Source organism: Leptonychotes weddellii, chromosome 13, assembly GCF_054177405.1.
Source record: "Leptonychotes weddellii isolate Sample4059 chromosome 13, ASM5417740v2, whole genome shotgun sequence".
NCBI lineage: Eukaryota > Metazoa > Chordata > Mammalia > Carnivora > Phocidae > Leptonychotes > Leptonychotes weddellii.
The window spans coordinates 44,035,319-44,052,002 of record NC_138381.1 but is presented as its reverse complement, the minus strand read 5'-3'; the positions used below and the strand labels follow the sequence as shown (position 1 = coordinate 44,052,002).

The 16,684-nt window shown below is 37.6% G+C and overlaps 1 protein-coding gene and 1 long non-coding RNA gene across 4 annotated transcripts in view; one reads left to right on the top strand and one right to left on the bottom strand.

Moving 5' to 3' along the window:
* Positions 1-16,217, bottom strand: part of LOC145716779 (uncharacterized) — a 46,276-nt gene extending 30,059 nt beyond the window's left edge. Inside the window, exon 1 of the long non-coding RNA XR_014139666.1 lies at positions 15,739-16,217. This is a non-coding gene — a long non-coding RNA (uncharacterized LOC145716779). The remainder of the gene's footprint in view (positions 1-15,738) is intronic.
* A 143-nt stretch (positions 16,218-16,360) lies between these two features.
* Positions 16,361-16,684, top strand: part of RBBP8 (RB binding protein 8, endonuclease) — an 89,140-nt gene continuing 88,816 nt past the window's right edge. The window contains exon 1 of one of the 3 annotated variants that reach the window (XM_081801514.1): positions 16,361-16,677. The gene's annotated coding sequence lies outside the window, so the exon portion shown is untranslated. The remainder of the gene's footprint in view (positions 16,678-16,684) is intronic. The other 2 variants (XM_081801513.1, XM_081801518.1) reach the window with 2 other exon arrangements.

Sequence of the window (16,684 nt, the reverse complement as noted above, 5' to 3'; positions counted from 1 at the left end):
AAATTCCAATTCTGATTCCTAGAACTAAATGTTAATTCTCCTAATCCCCTTATTTTTTCACAGGTAAACTTCTACCTGAGGGACACTTCTTAACTTTGGTAAATTTAGCTCAGTCCAAGTGGACTCTAAAAAATAATCACTTCACTTGTTTCTCATTTTTACAATCAAGAGAAAAGGTAGTATACTGGAAAACATATGAGCTTTTGAGTCAAACTAAGATGGATTTGAATACTGGCTGTTACAAACTAGTTTACCCTTGGGAATTATTTAACTTTGAATTCTCTTTTCTCCGCCTGTAAGTTAAGGAAGCTCATACCATTCTCTCAGTTTTTGGGAGGATTAAATGAGATACTGTGCCTAAAACACCTAGCATAGTCACTAGAACACGATAGGTGCAACAAATGTCAATATCCTTCCCACTTCTTTAAAAGAATGTATCATAAATTTCAACAAATGGCTTAAGTAAGAGATGTCAAAACTTAGCTTGGAATATACATTTTATTTCTGTCAGAGAGATAAAAACTCAATTAGCAACCTTGGAAGGTGTCAAGGAGAAAGGCCTTCTACTGCCCTGTGGTCCTTCTAGCTGGACTCAGAATCAGATTGACATGAGACAGATTAACAGGGGAAAATCAAATTTAATAGTCCTTCAGGGAATCCATATGGACGTGAAATTCCAAAGACAATGAGGCAACATGAAGCTTATATGAGCAAGGAGAGGGGTAGGGTCTGATGATACAAAGGGGAGGAAGACCATTAGCAAGAAGGTGAAAGGAGGTGTTTGGAAAAATAAAGGTTGCCTTATTATGCAGATAGGTTCCTTAGGCAAAGGAGAGTCTCTCTTTTTTTTTTTTTAAGTAGGCTCCTCACCCAATGTGGGGCTTGAACTCACAACCTTGAAATCAAGAGTTGCATGCTCTCTTGACTGAGCTAGCCAGGAAGCCCTAAAATTTCAAATTTCAATCATCTGTACCAAAGGAAGGAACTGTAGCATGGATAGTACAAATTATACCTCACTTATGCCTCATATCTAGGTTTTTCAAAGACATTTCATATCTATTTGTATCTATTATTTAATTTTTTTTAAAGATTTTATTTATTTATTTGACAGAGAGAGAGAAACAGCAAGAGGAGGAACACAAGCAGGGGGAGTGGGAGAGGGAGAAGCAGTCTTCTCGCAGAGCAGAGAGCCTGATGCGGGGCTCGATCCCAGGATCCTGGGATCATGACCTGAGCTGAAGGCAGACACTTAATGACTAAGCCACCCAGGCACCCCTGTATCTATTATTTTATATGACATCAGATTAGTTGGCCAAAGATTTCTATATGCTCTAAGGCTTGTGCTCTTTCTAGTACTAATTGAATTATTTCTTGAGGGCTCTAGAATATGTTTGCTCCTCCAAAAGATTATCTTCCAAATTAAATTTATTATAGGTCAATATTAAATTATATTTCATTCTCTTGGTAATAAATAATGATAGAGAGATTGAGTCCAAAATGTGTTGGGTGTAAGAAGTAAGATGGAATAGGATTTAACATTTTCTAAAAGTAATACTAAATAAATGATAAATTGATTATAAGATGAAACCAATGAGATAAGTTCACACATGAGATATTATGAAATGTTATATCATGGGTCAAAACGGAGTTCAGAATAGTGTGACAAAACATTCTAAGAGCTTGACTAACTAAAGTTGGGTCAAGGGGGTACCTGGTTGGCTCAGGTGGAAGAGCATGTAACTCTTGATCTTAGGGGTCATGAGTTCAAGCCCCATGCTGGGTGTAGAGATTACTAAAAAAACAAAAAACAAAAACCCTTAAAGATAAATAAATAAATAAAGTTGGGTTGATGACCCATCTTCCAGTGTGTAAATAACAAGCAGGAAATAGATTATGAATTGGTATTAGAAACAACAAATAGATCCACTTATAACACAAAGCTCTTGCAATCAACTTTAATTTCCTGAGAGATTTTTTTAAAAGATTTATTTATTTATTTGAGAGAAAGAGAGTGCGTGCACACAGGCATGAGCAGTGGGAAGGGGTAGAAGGAAAGAATACCAAGCAGACTCCCTGCTGAGCATGGAGCCAAACACGGGGCTCGATCTAATGACCCTGAGATCAGGGCCCCAAGATCATGACCTGAGACAAAACCAAGAATCAGATGCTTAGTGACTGTGCCAGCTAGGAGCCCCAAATTGTTTTTCTCTTAAAGTGAAAAGCTTGTATATAGATGGTATACTTAAAGACAATAATATCACTTCACCAATGTAGTCCACTAATTATATAATATTCTTATTAAAACTATTAGATACATAAACAATCTAACTTTATTTGACTACTCATTAAGTTAGTATTCAATTTGCATATTTATTTTCATGCATTTAGAGTGGATATTACTATAAACAATTGAAAAGAAGGCAAGGAGTAACATAAATTTAAAATATATTTTTTAAATATTTCTTTATAGGGGCGCCTGGCTGGCTCAGTCGGTAGAAAATGCAACCCTTAATCTTGGGGTCGTGAGTTCAAGCCCCACATTGGGCATAGAGCTTACTTGAAAAAAAAAAAAAGAATTTTTTTAAATTTCTGCATAAAATAGCTAATTTGGATAAATCGGCACTAACAACCAAACTTGCTATGGATCAAAGACTAGGAAATAGAAAATGTTATAGCTCATCCTTAAAGACATACAGACTTAAAAGTAATCAGAAAACTATTGCCTTAGAAGTTATGTATTACTGACAAAGTGAAAATATAACTTGCGTGGCAAATTTTTAGTTTCAAAGTTCTATCTTAAGTCTATTCCCTTGAAGGTTCTTTGCCTATCGTTACTACAACGATTTAGATTAGGAGTTAGAAACACTTCCCTCCAACATGAAAACATTTTAAATCTAATGAATTTCTAAACGAATCTTGAAACATTAAGAAATACAATATCAGTAACTTTATGCAGCTACATATACGGACATGGAACAGTATTGTAGAATTCTGTGATGTAGATCTTTATTTAAAAACTTACATTTAACATATACAGGTCTAAATTTGGAGGGCAAGGTCTCCTAACTGAAAGTAGATGGTAAAATCAGTCACGTCTCTAAAAATATTAATATCGTAACCAATTTTCAATAACATAATAATTACTGAATGGTAAATACCATCTACATAGCATTTTAGTGAGCTGTTAAATTCTGCTCTAGTCACTTTCCAAGCAATTGTTTAACAAAATTTAAAACAAACATATGTTGTTCGGAGTAAGTATACTATTTTTTAACTATAATATTGAACTAACCACTGGGACCTGGCTACGGGCCATTCAGCAAGAAAAGCTGTTCCGTCCATTCCAGCATGACAATAATCAGTCTCTTTTCCCACAGCTTTACTTGTTAAGATGTGAGTGTTTACATCTTTGAGATGAATGGTGCATTGTTCTATTTCCATCAATAAGTGTAAATTAAACACATCTAGCATAAATTAAATTCTCAGCAGTTCATTGGTACCATAACAAACCACGTGTTTATACTAATGTTAAAGCCAAGTAAGTAATACTAAATCCAATTTCTACAGAGGAAGACCAAGCAACTCGGAAATTAAAATTGGGTTATCTTTTTAATCTGACTGCCCAGTCTGTGGTTTATTAGTTCAGTTTATTAGAACATGTGATTAATGGTATCCTGATACTAATTCAGTCCCTGTGGAGTAAACTGGCTTTCATTTATTTCATAGTCACAGATTATCCTCAGCAGCATTATCACTGTAATAACGTATCAGTGCTTCTCAAAGTGTAGTCTCTGGACCATCTGACTCACCTGGAGGATGTTTATTAAAAATGCAGATTGCTAAACTCCATTCTAGACATATCACATTAGAATCTCTGGTGGGTAGATCCTATGAATCTACATATTTACATATTTTCCAGATTATTCTAATGTCCAAAACAGTTTGAAAAGTGGCAAGAAAAGATTCTCTTGCCTATAAGAGACTGAGCAAGAGTGTGTAAGTTCCTTCAAATCAAACCATTGTCACTACCAGAAAAATAGCCTCAAAAGCACAAGTTCAGTCTTGGGTCATATCAACATCCTTAAAAATTACTGCATACAGTTAATCTGACTGTCCCATCCACACATGCAAACTTTCAAAAGTTAAATTTTCTTTTTTTTTTTTAAGTAATTTCTATGCCTAACATGGGGCTTGAACTCACAACCCCAAGATCAATAGTGACATGCTCTACCAACTGAGCCAGAAGGTACACCCAAAAGTTAAATTTTCTATTAATAACTTAAAAATAGTGAAATGGATGGGGCGCCTGGCAGGCTCAGTTGGTTAAGCGTCCAACTCTTGATTTCGACTCAGGTCATGATATCAGGGTCCAGAGACTGAGCGCCACATTGGGCTCCATGCTCCCCAGGGAGTCTGCTTGAGATTCAATCTCTCTCTCTCTCTCCCTCTGTGCCTCGCCCTTGCATGCACTCTGTCTCTCTCTAAAATAAATAAATAAATCTTTAAAAATAAAAAATAGTGAAATGGAAATCTTTTTTTTTTTTTTTTAAGTAGGCTCTACATCCATCATGGGGCTTGAACTCACAACCCTCAGATCAAGAGTCACATGCTTTACCAACCGAGGCAGCCAGGCACCCCTGAAATGGAAATCTGATGTTTAACCTTTATCTCTTAGTTTGGGTTCTCCATGGAAAACAGAGCCTGAGTCCTCCAGATTATATGCAGATTCTCTATTTGAGAAGTCATCCCTGGGAATAAGAGCTGGGAATTAGAAGAAAATGGGGAGGGAGGGAAAGCCAAAACCACAGTGCATCTTGGAGTGCTTCCTTCATTTGTAACAGGCAAATGGGGCTCAACCCCAGGACCCTTAGGAGCCATGAAGCTGCCTCAGGCTTGCCCACCAGAAGATGAGAGAGAAGCATTTATCCACCAGTTCTGACTTCTGTCAGTTAAGGGTTGCCTCATAGGTTGCTAACTTCCTCACACTTTCAGGGGGTGCTTCTGTTTCCAAAGGCCTCAGAGAAGCGCCAGGTGAAGGGCTGTCAGGTTTCACCGTCATGAATCCAGTTGCCACTGGAATTGCTAAAGCAAGCAGGATCCAAGAGGTATCTAGTACCTCACTATTATAGGACAAATAGGATCAAACTGCTTTTTCCTTAATTGACCAATATAATTTTAACTAATACACTATGCAACTAAAATGGTTTTTCTGAGAAATGAGTAAAGCAATTTCAAATGGCAAGTGAGGAACTTTAGCCTATTTTTGCCTGATGTATTTGATCCATTCCCACAAAACCTGAGATGCATTGAAACTTGATCTTTTGTGAGAAAGTTATTTTCTAATAAACGACATTTCATTTCCTGAATTTGGCTACCAAGTTTTAAAGGACCAGACAGCACCAAATGAACAATTAGTATGTACTCTGTAAATAGTTTTATGTCCAGTATTGATCCAAAGGCTTTATTGTTTAGTTTACATTGCTAAAATTATTGTAAAAATAGATTGACTACATTGGACCCTCAAGTAACAACACTTCTCATTATAGCAAAACACAGAATTTTGAATAGTACAAGTTTGTGTTGGACTATGTCCAAGAGGGTCTGGTTACAAGAACTAATTCATTATAACCTTTACGTGATCTTGGAGCATGGCTCAGAAGAATACATTAGAGGAAGGCTCTAGTCAAGCGGATTAAAAACAGAAAATTGAAATAGCCAGTTATGTGCTTTACTTAAGTAAATATCATATTTGTTGCATAATTATAAAAACTTAGTTTAGAGAAAATGAAGAAGAAATAGGTATAAATAAAAAAATCTAATTAAAAGCATATCATCTTTTCATTTAACTTGAATTCTGTTAAAACCAATATCTGAGTTTTTAAAAATAACTCTCTCTTAGTGGTTAAATTAGGGAATTCATAAGGGTGAAATAGAAAAATTGGACTGAAAAGGGCATAGAAATAAAAAAAAAAGTAAGGACACATACTGTTGAACAAAGATGATTAAGAAGAGATACTATTGGGGCACCTGGGTGGCTCAGTCGTTAAGCGTTTGCCTTCGGCTCAGGTCATGATCCCAGGGTCCTGGGATCAAGCCCCGCATCAGGATCCCTGCTCCACAGGAAGCTTGCTTCTCTCTCTCCCACTCCCCCTGCTTGTGTTCCCTCTCTCGCTGTGTCTCTCTCTGTCAAATAAATAAATAAAATCTTAAAAAAAAAAAAAAAGAAGAGATACTCTTTTCAGAAGGAGTTATCAAATATACTCAGATCTTCACTAAATTAGATCAGATCACAATCAACTTGATGCCAATACCCCCTTTCTTGCACCTGAAGCTGAGTAGATCATAAATCTCTGTTAGGTAAATAATTTCTTACAACCACAAATTTCTAAAATACATGAAGAAATTAGTTTCTCCTTTCTATACAGTTTTGTTGTTGGGCTAGATGATTTTTAAAGTCCCTTGGAATATAACAGAAATAACACCAATATAATAATTCTACCTGACTCATTTAAATTTAATTACGTGAATCAAATAAGATATGTGAAAGCACTTAAATTGTAATTTAATCCTTTCTATAATTATAAATGTCTCAATTTTCATAGCAATTCAATAATTTCACTATAATTATATAACTTTAGCAAGTAAGAGACCTCTCTGATAGCTGTACTTCTTAAATCTATCTACTATTAACCACAGTTTCTTATACTGTTTGGATACATTTATAATCATTCAATCCTGTCAACAATCTTGTATGCAAAATACCCAAGGTATGTATTATCTTCGTATCACTGACAAACAACTGAGGAACAGAGGAATTAAATTACTTGCTCAGTAGGATTATTATTAAAACTTAAAATTCATTCAACAAATTAGGTGGAGCTCCTGCTGATTTCCCACTGTCAACCTATACAAATACATTATTATATACTTACAATTTCTAGAACTCACAATGATTCCCCATAGCAGAACCTTTGCACATGCCTTCTGCCTGGAAAGCCTTCTACCACTCTGCTCTCAATAGGCAGGTTGCTTCAAACTTCTATGAAGTCTTCCTGAAGAAATTTTACATAGGGGCGCCTGGGTGGCTCGGTCAGTTAAGCATTTGCCTTTGGCTGAGGTCATGCTTTCAGGGTCCTGGCATCAAGCCCCATGTCAGGCTCCCTGCTCAGCGAGGAGTCTGCTTCTCCCTCTGTGCCTCCCCCCTGCTCATGCTCTCTCTCTCTGTCAAATATATAAATAAAATCTTTTTTAAAAAAGAAATGTCACATTATTTCATTCTTATAATAATCCCTTTGGACACAGCAAGTATGAGTATTCTCATTTTTTGGTTGGGGAAATAAAATTTGTCTAGGAAACATGCAGATTATCAGAGATAGGGCTAGAGCTTAAATCTTAAATCCTGGGTCCTATCTCCAGCTCAGGACTTGCATAATACTATAGGCCAGGAATATGTCTATATGCCATCATCGATGTACAACATAGTTTTTTGGAGCACTCCCTGCTCTGGTCCCTTCTGAGATAACAACATAATTCAAGACCCCTCCATCAATTTAATTTTAAACTTACAACATGGAAGAAGCTAAAACTTAGGGCTGGGAAAGCTAATAGGAACACTTGTGCTAACTCCATTAAAGGTCAATTTATATTCATCTCTCAAATATCCACCATTATAAGACATGTAAAATAATGCACGTGCCATAATTTCTATGAAGTACAATTATTAAAGCAAAAAGTCTACAAAACGAACTGAGATTGGCCCATATAGTAGGTGCTTCACTCCAACTCTGAGTGAGAGAGCCCAATTTATTTTCCTTTTCTAAATTATGAGACTTAAATTACTATCAAACTTTAAAGTCCTGGGCGCCTGGGTGGCTCAGTTGTTAAGCTTCTGCCTTCGGCTCAGGTCATGATCCCAGAGTCCTGGGATCAAGTCCCACATCGGGCTCCCTGCTCGGCAGGAAGCCTGCTTCTCCCTCTCTGACTCCCCCTGCTTGTGTTCCCTCTCTCTCTGTCAAATAAATAAATAAAATCTTTAAAAAAAAAATTTTTTTAAGTCCTTTTAGTAACCTCGTGTAAGTTTTCTGAAATAAATAGAAAAATGTACCAGGACTGCAAATGAGCCTGTAGGTAATCATTTTTTTTGATAGGTAATAATTATTGATCAAAATTCAGAAACTTTATTTGGTTACTTTCTCAAAAATAGTTTCTAACTTAAAAAAATAGAAAAGCACAGAATAAGCTTTATGTAGATTTTATTATTCAAAAATAGCATGTTGTACTGAAAAGAGCATAGATACAGCATTTATATAGCCAGAAAACTGGGTTTGGAGTCTTGAGTCAACTTACCTACTAGTTTGTATATATAGTGTTAGTCAAACCACCTAATTTCTCAACCTCTGTAAAAAGATGAAAACTATAACTGTTCTACCTTTATGACACAGTTATTTTTAGGTTCAAAGAGAAGATATGTAGGAAAAGTACTTTGTATTTTACTATAGCTAATTGTTTTGAATCCATTTCCTATCAGTATTAAACAAACCACTTCTCAACTCATAGGGAATTTCAAAGTAGTATCAATTAAGTCAAAAAGTACAATCCTTTTATGGCTATACCAAAATATTCTTTAAAAATAATTTAGATTGGGCGCCTGGGTGGCTCAGTTGGTTGGGCGACTGCCTTCGGCTCAGGTCATGATCCTGGAGTCCCGGGATCGAGTCCCGCATCGGGCTCCCTGCTCGGCAGGGAGTCTGCTTCTCCCTCTGACCCTCCTCCCTCTCATGCTCTCTGTCTCTCACTCTCTCACTCTCAAATAAATAAATAAAATCTTAAAAAAAAAAAAATAATTAAAAAAATAATAATTTAGATTGGTCTGTACATAGCTGTGAAGGAAATACTCTTGACTACAAAGAGTCATTTAAATCTTCCCTTCTTTATTAGTTTATACTTCAAATGCCTTAAGGCTTCTGACCATATGATTTATCACCCAAACCAGGACATTTTTGAGGTAAACAGGAGCCCTATTAATAATTAAACCAGAACAATAGATATTAACCAGACCTGGTAAGCCAGGGGATATGGTCACTTTAGATAAGAAGCATATTAGATTTGTCTTAGTATCCTAAATAATCCACAAAAATAGTAATCAAGGGTGTGAGGTGAATGAAAACATAATTTAATTTCTAATACTTCTGACTATAACTTAAGTAAAATTGACAAAGTATTGGCCAAAACTGAAGGTCTCCTCTAAGAACTAAATTTTGAATGTAAAACATTTTTGGAAAGGTAGCTATCAAAGCTTCCTTAACCTTAGACAGACATATGGATTAGGAAAAGCAAAAGGCTAATATTCTAAACAAAGTCTATTTTTCTCAAACATAGAATAGAGGAAAAATTGAGAAACAAAGTCTGCCAGTGTGTTTGAAAACATACCCGTAATTTGTGAGGCATGAGTACATTAAAGATCACAACTATTTGTCAGGATTGAATAAATTCATCAATTTACAGATGGAAAAAATAGCATATAAGATGTGAATCATTATTTTTTTAAAAGTGGACAAAGCAATGAATATTAAATGTGTTTGCTCTTGTGAACCTACTAAGGAATGCTTTAATTAATAGAGTCCAACTGTCAGTTAATCCTTCATAATACTTCCCATTTACATTACTGTACATAAATATTGTTCCCACAGCTTCCATCATGGTAGCATTACACATGTGTACACAGAATTCAAATATAGTACTAGATTTACTGGATAAAAGGTAAATATTAGTTTTACAAGATTCTCAAAATAAAATTCACTTTTCTATTCTACAGTCTTAGTGATCAATCTTAAATTCTTTTATCATCCCCACAGCAGTTAAGTTCTCAAGTTTTTATAAATGCCAGTATTAGGAAATAAGACATAAGGGCTAACTAACAAAATTCCTGGGCTTCATAGACCTATATGCATAGGTATGAAATATTGCCAAATAGCCACTATAATCTAAAATGGTTGACCTGGAAGAAAAGAAGCCCCTTTCCATTCATAATAAATCATTTTGTAGTAACAGATCATTAGCATTCTTTTTTTTTTTAAAGATTTTATTTATTTATTTGAGAGAGAGAATGAGAGAGAGAGAGCACATGAGAGGGGGGAGGGTCAGAGGGAGAAGCCGACCCCCTGCCGAGCAAGGAGCCCGATATGGGACTCGATCCCGGGACTCCAGGATCATGACCTGAGCCAAAGGCAGTCGCTTAACCAACTGAGCCACCCAGGCGCCCCAGATCATTAGCATTCTTGATCAGCCTGCCATCAATTTAAACCTAGGCAACTAACCAAGTATAGAGCATATTGTGTAGTGTATAGAAATCTTTATCAAGTGTAAAGAGATAGTTCCTAAATTGAACAAATTATATATCTAATAAAACTTTGCCCGTTACTGATGTGAAGTAGCTAAGTGAATGATATTTAAAAACACAAACAAAAAAATTAATAGTTTATAAAGAGAAATGAAGAAGGTATATGTAGCCATAGTAAAAATCAAAATAAAGCTTCTTATATCTAAGTTGGAAGTTGGCCAGAATACATAAGGCTAATTTTTCTAAATGGAAAGCAATGTATAATCTTTAATGTTTGTTATAACTACATTAATGACCATTTAAGACTGCTAAAATAAAAACTGTAATACTGACATCCTTTGTAGAATGCTAAATACATTTCTTAAAACAATTATAAAACTGCTCAACCTAACTGGAATCTTGCCACCATCAATTCAAATGATAAACAAAACATTTTGGCACTTGGGGCAAGATCATCAACTGATATATATATACTCTTACCCCCAAACAACACTTAGTAATTAGTGTAAACAACTTAAAAAACTAAATCAAGTGTTCAACTTGACACAAATGCTGACAGTTAACATAATTTTCTTTTGTCTCAAAACTCCTTTTCCCTCTTCTCTCTCAAACAGCCTTTTGTCTTGTTCTTAAAATAGTTCTGACTGTAGACAGTTCACCCCAGTTTACTAGTATTGTGTGTTCATATTACTGGACAGTATTATGTAAATAATCATAATGGGTTTAATCACTTTTAAATTTTTTGCCTGGGAATACAGGCCCTTAATGCTGGGTGGGAGGAGAGGAATGGGATGATGTGGGGAGTGGGAAAGAGATGAGAAATGCCCAGCACAAACAGCAGAAATAGCCTCAGTCTAGGAATCAGTTATCTGTGTCCTAGTCCTAGCTCCATCCTGGTTCTTCAGGTAAACCATGTAACCTCATTTGTTCATTCGACATTCATTTGTTCATTACATATGCTATGCTAGGCCTGTGCTGCCCAATATAGTAATCACTAGTCACATGTGGCTTTGAGCACTTGAAACGCAGCTAATCCAAATTGAGTTGTGCTGTACTCATGAATAATTTTTTATACTGATTACATTTAGGAATGGAGAGCCACTGAAGGGTTTTAAGCAAGGAAATACCAGGATCGGAAATAATGGTGTATATTTCTGGCAACTGTGTGGAGACTTCATTAAGGCAAGGAAGACTGGAAGCAAAGAGGCTATAGTCTATGTAAGAAATATCAGGACCTAAACAAGGGCATAAGGGAATTGAAAGGAAAGCACTAATTCAAAACTATTATTCAGGAGATAACACCAATATAATATAGTGATTCACTCGTCCTGACTCCATGGAAAAGGGTTTGATTTTATTCTAAGGTGATGGGAAGATCCTGGAATGTTTTTAGCAGGGCAGCATCTTGTTCTGACTTCGTTTTTTGTTTTTTGTTTTTAAGATTTTATTTATTTAAGAATGAGAGAGAGAGCGCGTACACGACCAGGGGGGAGGATCAGAGGGAAAAGCAGACTCCCCACTGAGCAGGGAGCCCCACACAGCTCGATCCCAGAACTCCAACTCCAATGGCATTGTTCAAAGCCATAAAGTTTTCTCACATCTTTGGGACCTCATAATTTATTCTACCATGTGGGGCCTACAGTTCCCATTGGGAGAGAATATCTATAAGTATCCTCCCCATTTCCACTGCTAAAGTGACTATCATAAAATCTCACATGGAGAATTTAAGAATTTTAAATGGATTCAAAGGTTTTCTTCACTTACATAAAAAATAGTAATCCCATAAGGGATGCACCAGATCATGACCACCAACTGAGCCACCCAGGCACCTCTGACTTTAGTTTTAAAGGACTACTCTGACTGCTGTTGGAGAATACACAGTAAGAGGTAAACAGTGTAAGTAGAAAGATAGTTGACTTAAAAAAAAAAAAAAGAGGCTATTGCTGCAAAAGAGGTTCGAGATGCTGGTGGCTTGACCCAGGGCGGCTGCAGAAGAGGTGGGGAGAAGCAACTGGATTCAAGTTACATTTCTGTAATTTTGTAATTAGGTATTGCCCAATTCACAGGTTAAGAAAGGAAAAGGCATGTGCAGGGAGATCACACCTGTTGACCCCAATTGTCCTGTTTAACCTGGAGCTAGGGTATCTGCTAAGAGTGAAAATACCGTACAGAAGCTTGAGGAAAATAGTGAAGGTCTGGAAGACAGCAAAGGAAACAAAAGCAGCTGAACAAAGGCTATTTTAAGAATTAATTGATGCCTTACAGGAGGTTTGAAAACATGTAATTTTAGTGGTATCAGTCTAACCTGCTATGTGATTTTTCCCTCGGCAACCCTCAGCTACCCAAATGTAGGAGTTAAGCAGATTGTAGAATCAACAAAAGGCTTCCGTTTTAAAATTAGTTGAGTTAGACAATTTTAAAATTCCAAAATTCTACAGTTCTAAGAATCCTAGAACTTTTACTGCTACCACACAATTTTTCTTATTGTGGTTAAATGTATAAATGTACATAATATAAAATTTACCATTTTAATTATTTCAGCACACAATTTTTAATTCGAGCACCCTAACCAGGGGCCTCCAGTGAGTTATAGGTATGCTAAGACATTAAAATTTCAGCCCTCAAGGGGCATCTGGGTGGCTCAGTCAGTAAGCGTCTGCCTTCGGCTCAGGTCATGATCTCAGGGGCCTGGGATCCAGCCCCGCATCGGGCTCCCTGCTCTGCGGGAAGCCTGCTTCTCCCTCTCCCACTCCCCTTGCTTGTGTTCCCTCTCTTGCTGTGTCTCTGTCAAATAAATGAATAAGATCTTTAAAAAAAAAAAAAAAAATTCCAGCCCTCAAGGGGGCATTGCTGACGGGGGAGGGGGGGTGTGGAGTTTCAACTTCTGCTGTCTCTAGATGGAAGAAGCCTTATCTTTTTATTACAATATGTAATACAAATATTCATTTTCTAAGTATTGAAAAAGTTTGGGAAGCATTGTTCAAAGCCATAAAGTTTTCTCACATATCTTTGGGACCTCATAATTTATTCTACCATATGGGGCCTAAAGCTCCCACTGGGAGAAAACATCTATAAGTATGCCCACCATTTCCACTGCTAAAGTGACCATCATAAAATCTCACGTGGCGAATCTAAGAATTTTACATGGATTCAAAGATTTTCTTCACTTACATAAAAAATAGTAATCCCATAATGGATGCTCAATTTATTTGTTGATCCACACAGTACTGACTTTATGGCAGGCACTGAGTTAGTTTCTGGAGATAAAAAGGTGAATGACAACAAAAAAATAAACAACAAAAAAAAAGGTAAACAAGACATGGTTTTGACCTCAAGAAACTTAGTCTAGTGGATAGAGAGAATTAATTAAATAATTAAAACTACTAAGTACAAGATGGGAAAGTACATAGTGCTATAAGAGGAGCTAATAGAAAAGACTATTGAAACAAGATAAAAAGATTAGTAAATAGCTAGGCAAAGAGCAGGGGTAGGTTTGGTTCATAATTCCAAACAGAAGCAAAGGCATGTAAAGACCTAGGGGACACTAAAAGGTCAGCGAGGCCTGGAGATGCAGTAAAGGCAGTTCAAAGGAGCTATCTTCAGAGTAACAATAAGCCACTGAAGGATGTAAGCAGCTATGATCAGATTTATTTTTCAGAAAGATCACAGCAGCTATAGTGTAAAGAAGTGGTCTCAAAGTGGGTAAAACTTAAGATGGGAGGAGGAAAAAATATTAGATTTCCATTTTTTCTCATCCTTTTGTCTTTATAAGTTGTGAGTTAGCTCAGAACTCAGAAGTACTAATAAGGGCTAGCTTTTTTCTGAGCACATACTGTGTATCTAAACAGTGTACTATGCAGTTTACATGCACTAACTTATATTCTTCATAACCCTGGATGGTTGGTACTATTAACCTCCTTTTACAGGTAAGAAAAAGAGGTTAAAAAATCAGTACAAGGTCACTTGGTAAGGAAGTATTAGAGCAGGATTCAAAACCAGGAAGTCTGTCTCCAGAGCCTGACTTAACCATTAGACTATATACCATTTTTCAACAATACATGTACACAATTTATCTTTTTTTTTTTTTAAGTAAGCTCTACGCCCAACATGGAGCTTGAACTCACCTCAAGACCAAGAATCACTTAACTGTACTGACTGAGCTAGCCAGGTGCCCCTATTTTTTTTTTTTTACGTGTATACAATTTAAATTTTAGATATATGCATGAATTGAGGATACTCAAATTTTTTTCTGAACACCAGTGAAGAGAAAGGTTTAGGTGGTTTGTTGGTTGGGTGGATATGGAAAATAGACTAGCAGACTAGGTAAGAGAAAGTGGTATTTTGTAATATCGTGGTGGTGAAGGAAAGAAGAGGATTAATTTGGGATCTATTTGGCAAGTAAAATTGAAAGGACTTGGTGATAGATTGGATATGGGGATTAAAGGGGAAAAAGGTGTCAAGGCTGATTCTTTGGATTCTGACTTGTATAAATGTATTGGACAGTGGAGCCTTAGAAGCTAGAGGAACAGGTTAGGTCATTTTGTTCTCACAGTTTTTCTTTGGACCACAAATACACTGTTATTTCAATGTACTGTTAAATGACAAACTGATTACAAGTTCTTTCCATTTATAACAAAACTCTATTTCCATTTTAAACATTTATACAAGCAATTATGCCTGTTATATTAGAAATGGCAATTTTTCACCCATTTTCTTTAACAGTATTATGAATGAAGTAGTAAAATTTGGAAGCAAATGATAGTTACTATAATAATGAAGATTCAGGAACCCTCTTCCCTGAAGAAACCAAAGTTCCTATAACATTGCTAGAATGGTACAGAAACATCCTGTTGAGTGCAATTTCAAGATGTAAGCTCTGATATTCATCCCTTAACATCAGAACTGAGTGGAAAAATTCTTCACAGTTTATGATTTCCTAAATACTACTTAACTTTTAAAAGTTCATAATACTATCCTGTCTTCCTCCCAGATCGTATAAATATTACAGAAAAGTTTTTTTTTTTAAAGACTTTATTTATTTATTTGAGAGAGAGAGAATGAGAGAGAGCACATGAGAGGGGGGAGGGTCGGAGGGAGAAGCAGACTCCCTGCAGAGCAGGGAGCCCGATGCGGGACGCGATCCCGGGACTCCAGGATCATGACCTGACCCGAAGGCAGTCGCTTAACCAACTGAGCCACCCAGGCACCCCAGAAAAGTATTGAACTGGATTAAAAGATACTGTGATTCTAGCCTCTTCTGCTTATTTTCAACTTCACTTGTAGAATTGCTAGTGCTAAAACGCTTCTTTTAGAAATCAAAATAAGTAAGAAAACATACTAACTTTCTGAACTTTACAAACAGCCACAGGAAGTGTTTATTTTTTAAAACATTAAATTACCTAATTTAAAGCTTGTTGTTCCAACAAATAATGCTGGTCATTCTGATTCCGTCTCATTTCAGGGTCCTCAGGAACTTTCCATTTAACCTCAGCAAAATACATATCGTTTTGCTACATGGCCTCACCACCCAGTACTGTCCGGTCACATCACTAAACTGCAGGTAATAGCTACCAGGCAGAAACTATGTTAGACTGATCCGTGTCCGTTCCCTCATCAGTTTTAACTTTCCATGTGGTACTGGCCACTCATACATGCTTTCCTAAAATGTGCTAAAGTCAGACACACCAAGGGCTTGAGGTTCCCCAGACAGAAAAGCTTGCGCTTTCTCCAGGGCATCTCAACAAAAATGCTGTGGCGGCCGCCAGCTCCTGGAGCCGCTCCCGACCGCGCAGCGGCTGGCGTTCCACTCTCCCATCACAGCCCCTAGCGTGGGGACACACGAGCCTCCCCGCTCTTCCGCGAGAGGCTTGCGGGCAGCGCCTCGCTCCGCGGCGGGAGGAGGGGCGTGACGTGGCGGGAACTCCAGCGTGACGTCGAGCGGGCTCCAAGGGGGCGGGTCCGGGCGCCTCCCAGCCCGGCCGGCCGCCCTCGGGCCCTCCCCCACCCCCCAGAAAGCGCGGGCCGCCCTGAGGGGCCGGCTTTCCCGGAGGGAGTTAGGCAGATTAGTGAGGGGAAGAAAGGCGAGCAGCTGCCTCTTCACAGCCCCGGAGCCGTGCCTGCTTCCGTGCTGGGGCTTTCGAGAATCTTTGAGGCAATCTTGGAAGCCGTGAGTAAAGAGGAAGCTCCTTTCCTCAATCCGGAGCGGTGGGTCGTAGCGGCTACTTCCGGTCTGAAGCTGCCGGCCGAACATACGCGTTTGGCCCCGGAGTTGTGGTAGCCGTGCGGCTTCTGGGGCTGCCTGAGGGAGCAGGCTGGGGCCCGGCTAAACTCGTCTGGAGGTGAGTC